Here is an 11,041-nt window from a genome sequence, read left to right as displayed (position 1 = left end):
CCTTTAATGAGGTCATCGGGTTTCAGGGATTCTGCCTTACCTTCCCCTTCTTGTGTGGCTCCATCTCTAAGCAGAATCCCCCTTATCTCAGAGAGCCCAGCAGCAGATGTCAGAAAACTACATAATGAAATAAAATGACAAAATAGAACGAGGCCGATGCTTGCCGAAAAGAGCAGGGAAGGAGCTGGCTGGGCACCCAGGGTCATTACTAACACTCAGTACTTCGGTGGCGCCTTGAAGAGCTGTGTGATCAGTTAAGTAATCCAGGGTTATTTTCTTGGATAGAATCTTTAAGTCCAACAGGTGTTTTGAAAGTTTGGTGCTTTGAGTATTTTAGTCTTTCTGGATTGTTCTCGAGGGAAAAATGATTTTGATTTGTAAATCATCCGGAGGTTTTTAAAAGTCGGTTATTTCTTAAAACAATAGATAGTGCACCGCCTTTGGCAAAAGTATAGGGAATTCACGTGGTTTTTTCCTTCATTTTCCACCTCAAAGCTGTCTTCGTGAAATTATTTAAGTACGCGGTGTAACATTTCTGTTCGGTGGGGGGAACATAGCCAGGGGTCCTGCCCGAAACTGTAAGCAGCATGGGCTCCGGGCGTCCTCTAGCCGGCCGGTAATCCTGCACCTGCGCTGCCAGGTGGCCGGCTGCAGGAGTCTGTGGTGCCCCGTCCGCCCTGCACAGCGAGCGAGCCGGACCGGGCCACGCGGAGAAAGGCCGTGTCTACACTGAGGTGTGGCTGAGTCAACAAGCCAGCTTGCCCGGGACACGCTTCACGGAGAGGCGGGGCGCGGAAGGGAGACACGCACGGCTCCACGCGGCGCGAGCCGAAGCAGGTGTGCCGCGCGCCTGCCCACCTTGGCCAGAGTGTCTGTGCAGGAGCCCGGGATGCCACGGGGACCACACGTGGGCTGTAGCTCATTAACCTGTCCCATCTCTCCCCCCCGGGTGGACGAGGGTGCGTTTTGCCTCCGGAGTGGTTCCGGATTGTGTCATCGCCGAGTCCGGAGCTGAAAAGGGCTGCGGCGTAACAAAGCCCAGATCCAGGAGGAAAAAGGGGGTGGGCGTGGGCGCCAGGACTGAAACCACAGCAGAGGACACGTTCCCGAGGGCTCCGGGATGCACCTGCCGCCCTCCGCGGTGCCCGCGTGTTTCCGCCGCGCCGAGTGGCGCTGGGCTCGCAGGCCCCGAGCGGACTCACCGGGCATGTGTTTGCGGCTGTCAGGAGGCCGGTTGCTGCTGCGCTGCTCATGGTCTGGGCCGGACAGTCCTTTCTGGCTGATGTTTTTCTGTTGTTCAGCTGGGAGCAGGAGGTCTCCCGGCCGGGCCTCCCAAGCGCCTGCAGTTACCGACTCTGCCCACGAGGTGGCAGCACGGGGAGCAGCCGCGGCGTGTCCGCGAAGGGCCGGCGGCCAGCAGCACCTCCCGCCCGCTGGGCAAGCGCCTGTCCCTTCGGGGGTCTCTCCCTTTTCTTTGAGAAAAGGCCGTTCAGAGGCTTGTGCTTGTGCGGACTGTTTCGGCCGTGGGTCCGGCGTCCTCCCGTGTGGTCTGTGTTACATCAGCAGGGAGATCCTGTGTTCTGCCCCAGGTTTGACTTCGCTGTAAAGCAAGAAATTAGAATTCCCTTCGTGATGCTGGAGTCTGTGGACAGGAGAGTGTTCCCCTTGAGGAAGCGAGTCCGCTCAGCCCGCAGTAATTCCTTTCTTCCCGACGGTTTGTCCCCTGCCTCGGGCCTGCGGGGCCCGGAGAGAGGAGTTAAGGGCAGCGTGGAAGGTCCTGGCCGGTGAGCGAGCGCATGTTTCCCCGGAGAGCCCGGCCGCTCCCCTTACATCCTGTGAGGTTGGCTCCGGTTTTCTGTCTCTCTGCCTCGCCATCCGGTTCCAACCCGCTTCTGGACCGGCGATCTGTGCAGCTTGAGGTCACGAACGTGCGCTCTGCTGCGCGCAAGGTAAAGCACCTGGATGTGGCTGAGTCACTGATTTAGTCCTCACCACGGTGCTTCTCACAGTCTTCCCCGTTCCCAAGCCCCCCCCCCCCCATACTCCTAAGCACACAGAACTTTCTGGTCGGTTCATTACCCCCATTTCAACCTCCAGTTCCTCTCTCGCTTCTTGCAGTCATTGCCGGGACCCCCTCCACCGAGGAGATGCATTGGTGCATTCTAGACGGAGGGCACTAGCAGCCCTCAATTCCCCTTTTACCCCACCTCTGTCCTTCTCCGTCCTCACTCCAACTATCCAGAAACGCTCTTCTCATCAGGTTTCAGTGACTCATGAACCTTCCTGACCTTCCTTCTCCAAGTCCCTATGTGCCATCCCTCCACTCACCTCTGAGAGGGAGATTCCTCCCAGTCCTAGAACCCCTCCCTGGGTCACGTCCCCAGGACTCTCTCACCCGCCCTTCTGAGTCTCATGCTTTCTATTCAATGCATTGAGGTGTCCATATTCCCAGGCCTGTCAGAGCTGCCAAGCTCCAATTCTACTTTAATGGTTTTCTGGACATTCTACATCATTGTCCATGACCACCATTATCCAGAGAAGGTCTCAGATCAAACTTGTCCATGGATTGGAATATAGTCAATATTTCCTTTCTCGTGCCAATTTTAATGCCATCTCTGTTAATGATCTGAAAATGTGGTGGTATCTGCCTTCTCCATCTCTTCTCCCCTCAAATCCAAGTGGTCAGCAAGTCCATGGACACCCCCTCCTACAATGTGGCAGCCATGCTGTGCAAGAAAGAGCCTCTCACTTGGGATGGGAAGGGTGTGTTGGCACCTTTTGTCAGCTGTGAGACATTGAGCGGGTAACGTCTGCAACCCTATCCCAGCGTCACAGAACAATAAAACCACAACATCCAGAGATGGTGGGCCTTCACAGATCATCTAGTTCATCCTCCTTTATTTGTGAATTAAAAAACCAGGTCCACAAAGTAAGTTATTTGAGGCCTCTGACTAAGACCCAACACTAGGTGCTTAAAAGACCAGACTGAGGCTCTTTCTTCTGATGCACTGGGTCTTCAGGAAGTCCCCATTGAAATAGAAACATGGCTTTAGAAGGAGCGACACATGAAGCCGTCACAGTTACAAGACCATCTTCCACTAACCCTCCTGAAACAAAAGAAAATCCATTTTTGAAGGGAGCAAAGGAAAGGAGCAGAGTCTAAGGGAAGGCAGTGTGCGAGCCTGTATCTGGGTTACTGGCATCCTTTCAACCTTCTTTCTATAACCTGTCTCTAACATTACCTGTCCAGAGCATTAGTCTCCCTTTCCCCCTCCCCGCCCTTGGGCTGGGGAGACATGAGCCCACCCTCCCACCAGGGGCGAGCCTGATTGACCTCATTCCATCTTCATAGCCAGTGTTCTGGGCCAATTATTAATGGATGGATTAGGGGACAGTGTGTGGAACTGAAGCCTTTTGCTTGTTCTGCCGAGAACTAGACGTGACCCATGGAGCTCCAAGCGTCCATCCTCCACTCATGACGGAAAATCTGCCAAAGACCAGTGTTGAGAAAGGGAGGCAAAGGCATCACACCCTGATGACATCATTCGAGCCCCTGGATGAAGCTTCAAACCAGCCCTACCCTTGAACGTCTTATGAGCCAATAAATACATCCTTTTTTTAAAAATGCAGTTTAAGTGAAGGTTTCTGGTACTTAATAATCTAAAAATTCCTTGTTGATACACTCTGGGAAAGGTAAGATTATATATGCATATATATATAATATATATTTTAAAATGAACTGTCAAATAAATAAATAAAATCTTTAAATATATATATATATTATTTGTTATATATTATTTATATGTAATATATTTTATTATGAAATATTTATTATATTAATAAATATATATAAAATCTTATTACATATAATTTTACTACACACACATGCGCACACATGTGTGAGCGTGCACATAGAATGATGAAGAATAGGCCAGAAAGGGGTAGTAAAACCCATCTTTTCCCACCTAATGCAGCAGCTAATCCATCTCCCTAGCTCTAGGCCTGGCCATCCTGCTCCTGGGCATATGCTCCTAGATGCTGTCAGAGACAGAATCCCCTGAGAAGGAGCCCCAGCTCTTCCTCCCATGACAAGGAGGAGAGAGCCCAGTGTTTAGGCTGAGATGCCCAGAAGCTTTTAGGGGCTGTTGGAGAAAGCAGCTGAGGAAGAACGACCATTAAGTGTGGAAGGGAATGGGGAAAGAAGAGCGTGCTCTGACCTGGAGAACCCAGGATGCAGCTCAGGGAATGAAGTCGGGTAGGAGAAGAAGAGAAAAATGAGATGAGGGATGAGACTTTGGGTGTCACAGTTCAGAATTTATGCTCAATGTTAAGATGTCAAAAACTACCCAAACATGCCGAAAGGTCGGGTAGGAGAAGAAGAGAAAAATGAGATGAGGGATGAGACTTTGGGTGTCACAGTTCAGAATTTATGCTCAATGTTAAGATGTCAAAAACTACCCAAACATGCCGAAAGGTAGCAGGGAGTAGAGGGGGCGAGGTATGTCCTCGTTAGCTGCTTCCAGGGAGACGTGCCGATTTTGCACAGGAGATATATTACGTAATGAATAGGGGCACGTTCGGGCTGAGAGAGAAGCCTCCATCTATTTACAGTATGCTGAGACTTGCCGCACACGCTTTACACGACCCTGTGAGCCTGCAGAAGCCATTGCTGGTGACGTCGAGCGTGGATTTGAAACATGTGAGCGGATGTTTTGTGTCTCAATATACTAATTTTACTACATGCAGGCTTCATCTCTCCCTTACCTCTGGGTTGTGTTGGGTTCTTTTAGTCTACGTCCTGTGCATGTAATGGTGCTCTGCATCCAACAGCCATTCGTCGCAACCCTGTGGTAGTCATTAAGGCTGTTTGCCAAATACTTGGGGCTTCCAGGCACATGGGAGAACTGCACTTTCCCTCTTCCTCTGAACTTAGGCATGGCCATGTGACCTATTTTGGCTAATGAAATGTGAGTGGCAATAATGGGTGGAAGCATTAAAATCCTGTACGCAATTTGCATGGTTTTTTTTGTTTTAACCTCTGGCATGGTGACAATCTACTGTTGGAAGGGCGTCTGCTGCATCAGTGGGAGTCCCTGGTGACTCTGATGAGCAAAGTGACCTCACTGCTCCGTCCCACCCCGAGGGACTTGTAGCCTAAGCAAGAAATAAACCGTTGTTGTTATAAGGCATTAAGATTTCTGCGTTGGGGGGCGCCTGGTGGCACAGCGGTTAAGCGTCTGCCTTCGGCTCAGGGCGTGATCCCGGTGTTATGGGATCGAGCCCCACATCAGGCTCCTCTCCTATGAGCCTGCTTCTTCCTCTCCCACTCCTCCTGCTTGTGTCCCCTCTCTCGCTGCCTGTCTCTCTCTCTGTCAAATAAATAAATAAAATCTTTAAAAAAAAAAAGATTTCTGAGTTGGTTGTTGGTGCAACAGAACCTAATGCATCCTGGTTTAGATAAACCCAAAAATATTCTAACAACTGTCCTTGAAATTGGGATGAATCACATGTGCCCCTTAACCTACAGATGCTCACCATTTTGAGACATGATGTGAAGAAAAATTACAGAAAGCAACACTTAAAATACCGTTACTTGAAAACTTTAAACTCCTTTATAATTTACTCTTAATGTCTTTAACTCTGATATCATTATTTGTTACAACTATTCTTTATGTATATGTATAGATATCCTCATGATTTTTAGGGAGTTATAATTATGTTGGATAGACTTTGGAGATTTTACTCTTATTTAAAATGATTGACAAATAAGTTCCATAGGTTTACATTCGTCATCACTGTTATCATGGCTACGCAAGATGAAATTAGTGTGGATTCTATCAGATTCTTTTGGCAGCAAGCTACAGAAAAACTCAACTCAAACTGGCTCAAGTTGTAAGAAAGTTTAGTACTTCACAGCTGTGGAGCATTTCACATGTGGTGGAAGTTGCAGCTCCGGGTTGATTGATTTAGTAACTCAGTGTTGTTGTCAAGGACTCAGATTTTTCCATTTCTGGAATGTTCTCCTCCATATTCATCTCCCCCTCATGTGCGTCTGAAGATGGTGGCAGCAGTTCCAGCACGGTGCCCAGGGTGAGAGGATGAATTGTTTCTTCCTGTTTCTTTTTCTTAGGAGGAGATACCTACCCCCAAAACTCCTGAGAAAACTTTTCCTTTCATCCTAGCGGCCAGAATCGAGTCCTATGGCCATTTCACAAGCCAATCACTGGCCTGGGGGTAGACTGATTATGGTCAGTGTAGACCACAGTGTCCGCTATGGGCTAACCATAATTAGATAATCAATTGCTTATTGTTGAGTGTTTAGGCTGTTTCTTGTTTCCATAGTATTGGTGATGCTGCTGGAAGCGATCTGATCTCTGTCATCTCTGCTCTCCCCCTCCTTTCAAATTTTCCTAAAGATGGAATTTCTGGGTCAGAGGGAAGCGGTATTTTTACTGTTCTTCCTGTGTCTTACTAAAGCAGGCTTCGGTCTGATAAGGACTGCACTGTGGTACAGTGCCACCAGCCCCTGTGAAGAAGGCTGTCTTTCTATGTCTAAAACATGCTGGCGAGGAGTAACGTATGACTGGTTTGACTTACAAACCCTTAATTACAAGCGAGGCTGAACATTTTTCCATAGTTTGTTTGCTCTTATTGGCACGGGTTCCCTCAGAAGGTAGCCCTCTCTGGCGCAAGAGTCGGAAATGGTGAAGTCTCAGTCCCCCAAGTAAACTTGGCATCTGGCTCCACCTCTGACACAGCGATGCTGGAACTAGGAACGGACTCAACATAAAGTAAACGCAAACTGCCCAGAGACTCAGACGATCCAGTTGGAACCCAAGGGAGACCCTTAGCGGGGAAATGTCACCGGGGCTCTAGGCCAAATGAAAGGAATTGCCGCACTTGGAGCAGGATCCTTGGAGAGCACTTAAACACAAATTATTTTTATTACCACATGAAATTATTGAGTTAGAAGCATCAAAAAAATTTAAAATGATGTTCACATTTGAAAACTTTTTGAAGAATGGCCTTATCCTCAATAGACGATCTCTAAAGAAAATGAAATGAGACAGAGGGCTATTTATGCCTGGGTTTGGCACAGGGTTTAAGAGCAAACCCATCTCCCTTCGTTGAAGCAAAATAATCTTTGGAAGTTATGCTGTTTTGGATGGTACGGTTGTCTTCGTGTTAAACCCGTTTCCTGTTTCCCGAGTATCTTGATTCCACATTACTGTAGGCTTAAGCTGTTTATGCTATTATTTACTGTTGGGTGCTGTGGGAGCTTCTGAGGGTTCTCTGAACTGCTTGACACTGTTTGCAAAATGTTGTGTGCACGTGCATTTTTCACAAGAGGGGCTGAGTCCACAGAAAGCCCCACCGTCACCCTGCCTGCGGTTTTCTTCCTGTTTCATCTTTGACTACAGCCCCCTGCCACCCTCCTCCCACTCTCCAGTTTGCTTCCTTTTTCTTCTTTTTCACTCAATCTCCCTGAAAAATAAGGGCTTGGGCTTGGGCTACCCTAACTCAGGGTCTCCTGTCTCTGCTAATTTGCATATTTTATGTAGCTCCTTTCTCTTCATAAAGGATGGTCAGCGAACAGGATTTTCTGGTTCATATGTTACGCTGAATGCATAACATCTTAAAAAATGTGCTAAAACATATTCAAGAATATGAAATATTACTTATTGATTTTTTGGTTTAGAAGTCACTTGAGGATCTTTTGTTGTCTCGTCTCAACATCATAAACATAACTTTTCTTTCTGTGTAACAGAAAACACAGGGTCCTTGGTGCTTTCTGGAGTTTTCTTTGGGTACTTGCATTTGTAAAGTGCAGCAATGTTATGGAAGGCCTCCGATGCCTCAGAGGGGGTACACCTGTCTTGTCTGTCCCTTGTCACCGTGGCTGCATCATTCTGGCCTAAAAAATTAGATAATCACATGTATTTTCCTTTGCCCTAAAAGTACTCCATATACAGAGAGAAGTTCTTGTTGAGTTCAAAGGCTACAGATTTTTGGATATTTGTTCCCACATTAGAACCTCAGGAGTATATTTTTATCTATTCCAGAAAGTAACAAAGAATAAAATATAAAGTATAAAAGTAGGTCTTGTGTTTTAGAAACAAATCGATATAAGTAGAAATGTAATCAGGAAAATAGCCCTCTGTCAAAAGATAGAGTGAGAAGCACAAGGGCTGTAAGATCTGGGAGGTGGACCGGATTCCAAGGAGCATCTGCAGAGTAGAGCGCAAAGGGGACAGCTGCCTCCTTGATCTTTAAAGATACAGTCATTCAGAGGACGGAGAGAAAGGCTCTGTGTAGCTGCCAGAGAGGTAACGTATGATCCCTGGCAGAGGACCCCATCTGGTGGAATATGGAGAGGCAACAAAGGGGCAGGGGCTTTACATTTTATGTAAATCCAAGACCCCGTGCTTGAGAACTTCTTGGCAAGAGTCTGTGCGAGATGGACTGTAGATTCTGGAATGCCAGTGGCCTCTTGTCTGCTGGACACTGCTGGGAGACGAGGAGGGAGCCCACCTTAGTGATGTCTGTGAAGTGATGGCTGAGGTTTGAGCAGCTGTGGTGACGGGGGACTCGGTGCCCTGCTCTGCTCCCTGCCCCTGCACCAGGGAAGGAGAGTCCACCCTCCATGTGGGGCTTGGGGGTGGGGGATGGTGCACAGGGCTAGTCTCCTCAGCCTAGGGCACGCTCAGTGACTTCGTCTGGTTTAGGAGAGCAGTCAGTCAGGACTCTGGGTGTGTGCGTGTGTGTGTGCGCACACACGCACTCACTTTAATTCCACAAGGTAAGGTGGATATTCGTTGGTAACAAAAATGTGCATTTGGGAAATTTTATTTCTGGAATCCGCGTTTCTACACAGGCAGAGTCCCTCTGAATTTAATTATTTTCTCTTCCTATTCACGTTGTTTGCCCTGTTTCTATTTAATACACTTAATGGCCTTTTGCTGGTATTTGCTTTTCAATATTCTTCTCTCCTTTTCTTTGAGTTCCTTCCAACCACCATCTATTTCTCTCTTCTTCCCTTTGTCTCACTTCTTCAATACCCTCTTTCAGCCTCCTTCTGATCAATTCAGTGAAGCTCAGTTTAATACTGTTTACAACCATCGACAGGTGTAGGGTCCCCTCCTTCCCCCCCACCCCTGGCAATTAAGAGAGTTAAAAATTTTATTTAAAAAATCCCTCTCCCTGGAGTTGCCAGGGTGGCTCTGGTGACCATGGAGAGAGCTGAGTTCTGCCTGGAAAGATGGATGGGTTTTAGGTAGCTGAGAAGACATCTACAGTATGGAGTAGGGCTAAAGTGAAGGCGTTTGCATCCTTGGCACAATTTTCTATTTACAACTTAGCTTTGACATCTAAGAGGGGTTCAAATGAACAAAAGGTAAGCCTGCATCGAAACTTGGGCTGGTGGATGCATGGTCGAATCCTGAAGAGCTTAGGCACCCATGGGCCGATGCATAAAGAATGAGAATGTGAAGAAAAATTCTAGAAATCTCTCAACATGGTGAGTGCAGGAAACAATGGGAAATTTGCTTCCAAGCAAGCCTGGATAAGACTGTGTTTACAGCTGCGAATGTAAACAAGGAAACCAAGCACAGTGCTCACAGCATGAGCAGGACATCGTGTTTTCGTTACAACGACAGAAAACTATGCATAAAAATTGGAAGATTATTTGGTATTTAAATACAAATGTGAACTTAGTTACAAACCTCTAAAGATGCATTTAATTTTACAATTCCTCTTAACTCTGGCATCTTGGGGCAGGTATTTACTCTTTAACCACCCATGCCTAATTTTTGACCTATCAGGCTTTGTCTTGACTCAACAAAGTAAATAGATATTTAGGTCAAACCAGAAAGATATCACAACATTGCTTGAATGTTATGTGCCTAGAGGGAGAAGGCTGATTCTGACAGCAGGGATTATAAATGTTTTCAAGTAATTAAAACCTGACTTGCCTTACTTGATGTATGCCGTTCTCAAAATGTCTAATTGTTTGCACAATTTAAAATAAGGGGAAAAAACATGGCAACTTTACTGAGCCAAGAGGGAGTTGTTTGAAATGGTTCAAGTTATGTTTAGATTCATGGAGGGGTATTTGAAAGAGCTCTGAGGCTGCTATAAAGGATATTTTTTCAGACGATTAAATGCAAATATTGTTTAAAAATGGTTAAGAAAATGATTTTAGAATAAGCAGGAAATAAGAAAAGATGGAGCGGGTAGCACGGAGGGGAAGGAGGGGGTTGTTTGGGAGGGATTTCTCCTCCCGCAGTGACCCTGGCTTGATCTCACAGGATCTGAAGAGTCTTTGTTCTTCTGGAACTCAGGGCACTGGCAGGAAGGAGGATAAGGACCCCGAGGCAGCCCTGAGGCCCCAGTGAACGCCCAGCCAAGAAGTGCACAGGGTACCCCTCCTTGCTTTCCTTGCTGGAGGGCAGTGCCCGACTTTCCCCAGGATGCCTGAGGTTTCCGAATTCGCTCGTGTATACCCAGCCTTGAGCAACTAGGAAGACCTGTGCGGACCCCTGTGTGTCTCCTTTCCCACATGTGATACTAAAACCCACATCACAATGCCCACACCAAAAGACCAGCTGGAAACTATGGCTGTGATACCTCCTTTCCTCCTAAACTCTGTCAGGTTGAATTTGGCTTCTATTTGAATTATATTATGTATGAGGTAAGTGGAGACTTACTTCAGCCCTGGCCTTTCACAGCTCACGGCCGGGCTACTTTGCATGTTGGGTACTGGTGGGTGAATTTGGAGACATCAAAGCATCTTGTGGCCAAAAACATCCAACCATCAGAAGATGTGACACCAAGTGTCCCGAAGACTTGAGGCTGAGATGTCTGTTAGCGAACGTTAGGGCAACTCTTCTCCGCGGGGCTTCTGCTGCAGCTGAGGTAGAATCTGGTGCCATGTCCATTTATATCTCAACATTTTTGCTTCTGATCTAACATGAGTTCAGAAAGGAGAAAACTAGTCCTGAATTGGAGGAAGTTTCAGGAGCTTCAGGGCATTCTGTTTCCC

Source organism: Ursus maritimus, unplaced genomic scaffold, assembly GCF_017311325.1.
Source record: "Ursus maritimus isolate PB19 unplaced genomic scaffold, ASM1731132v1 scaffold_29, whole genome shotgun sequence".
Taxonomy (NCBI): Eukaryota; Metazoa; Chordata; class Mammalia; order Carnivora; family Ursidae; genus Ursus; species Ursus maritimus.
The sequence above is the reverse complement of the archived record's forward strand: the minus strand, read 5'-3'. Positions refer to the sequence as shown.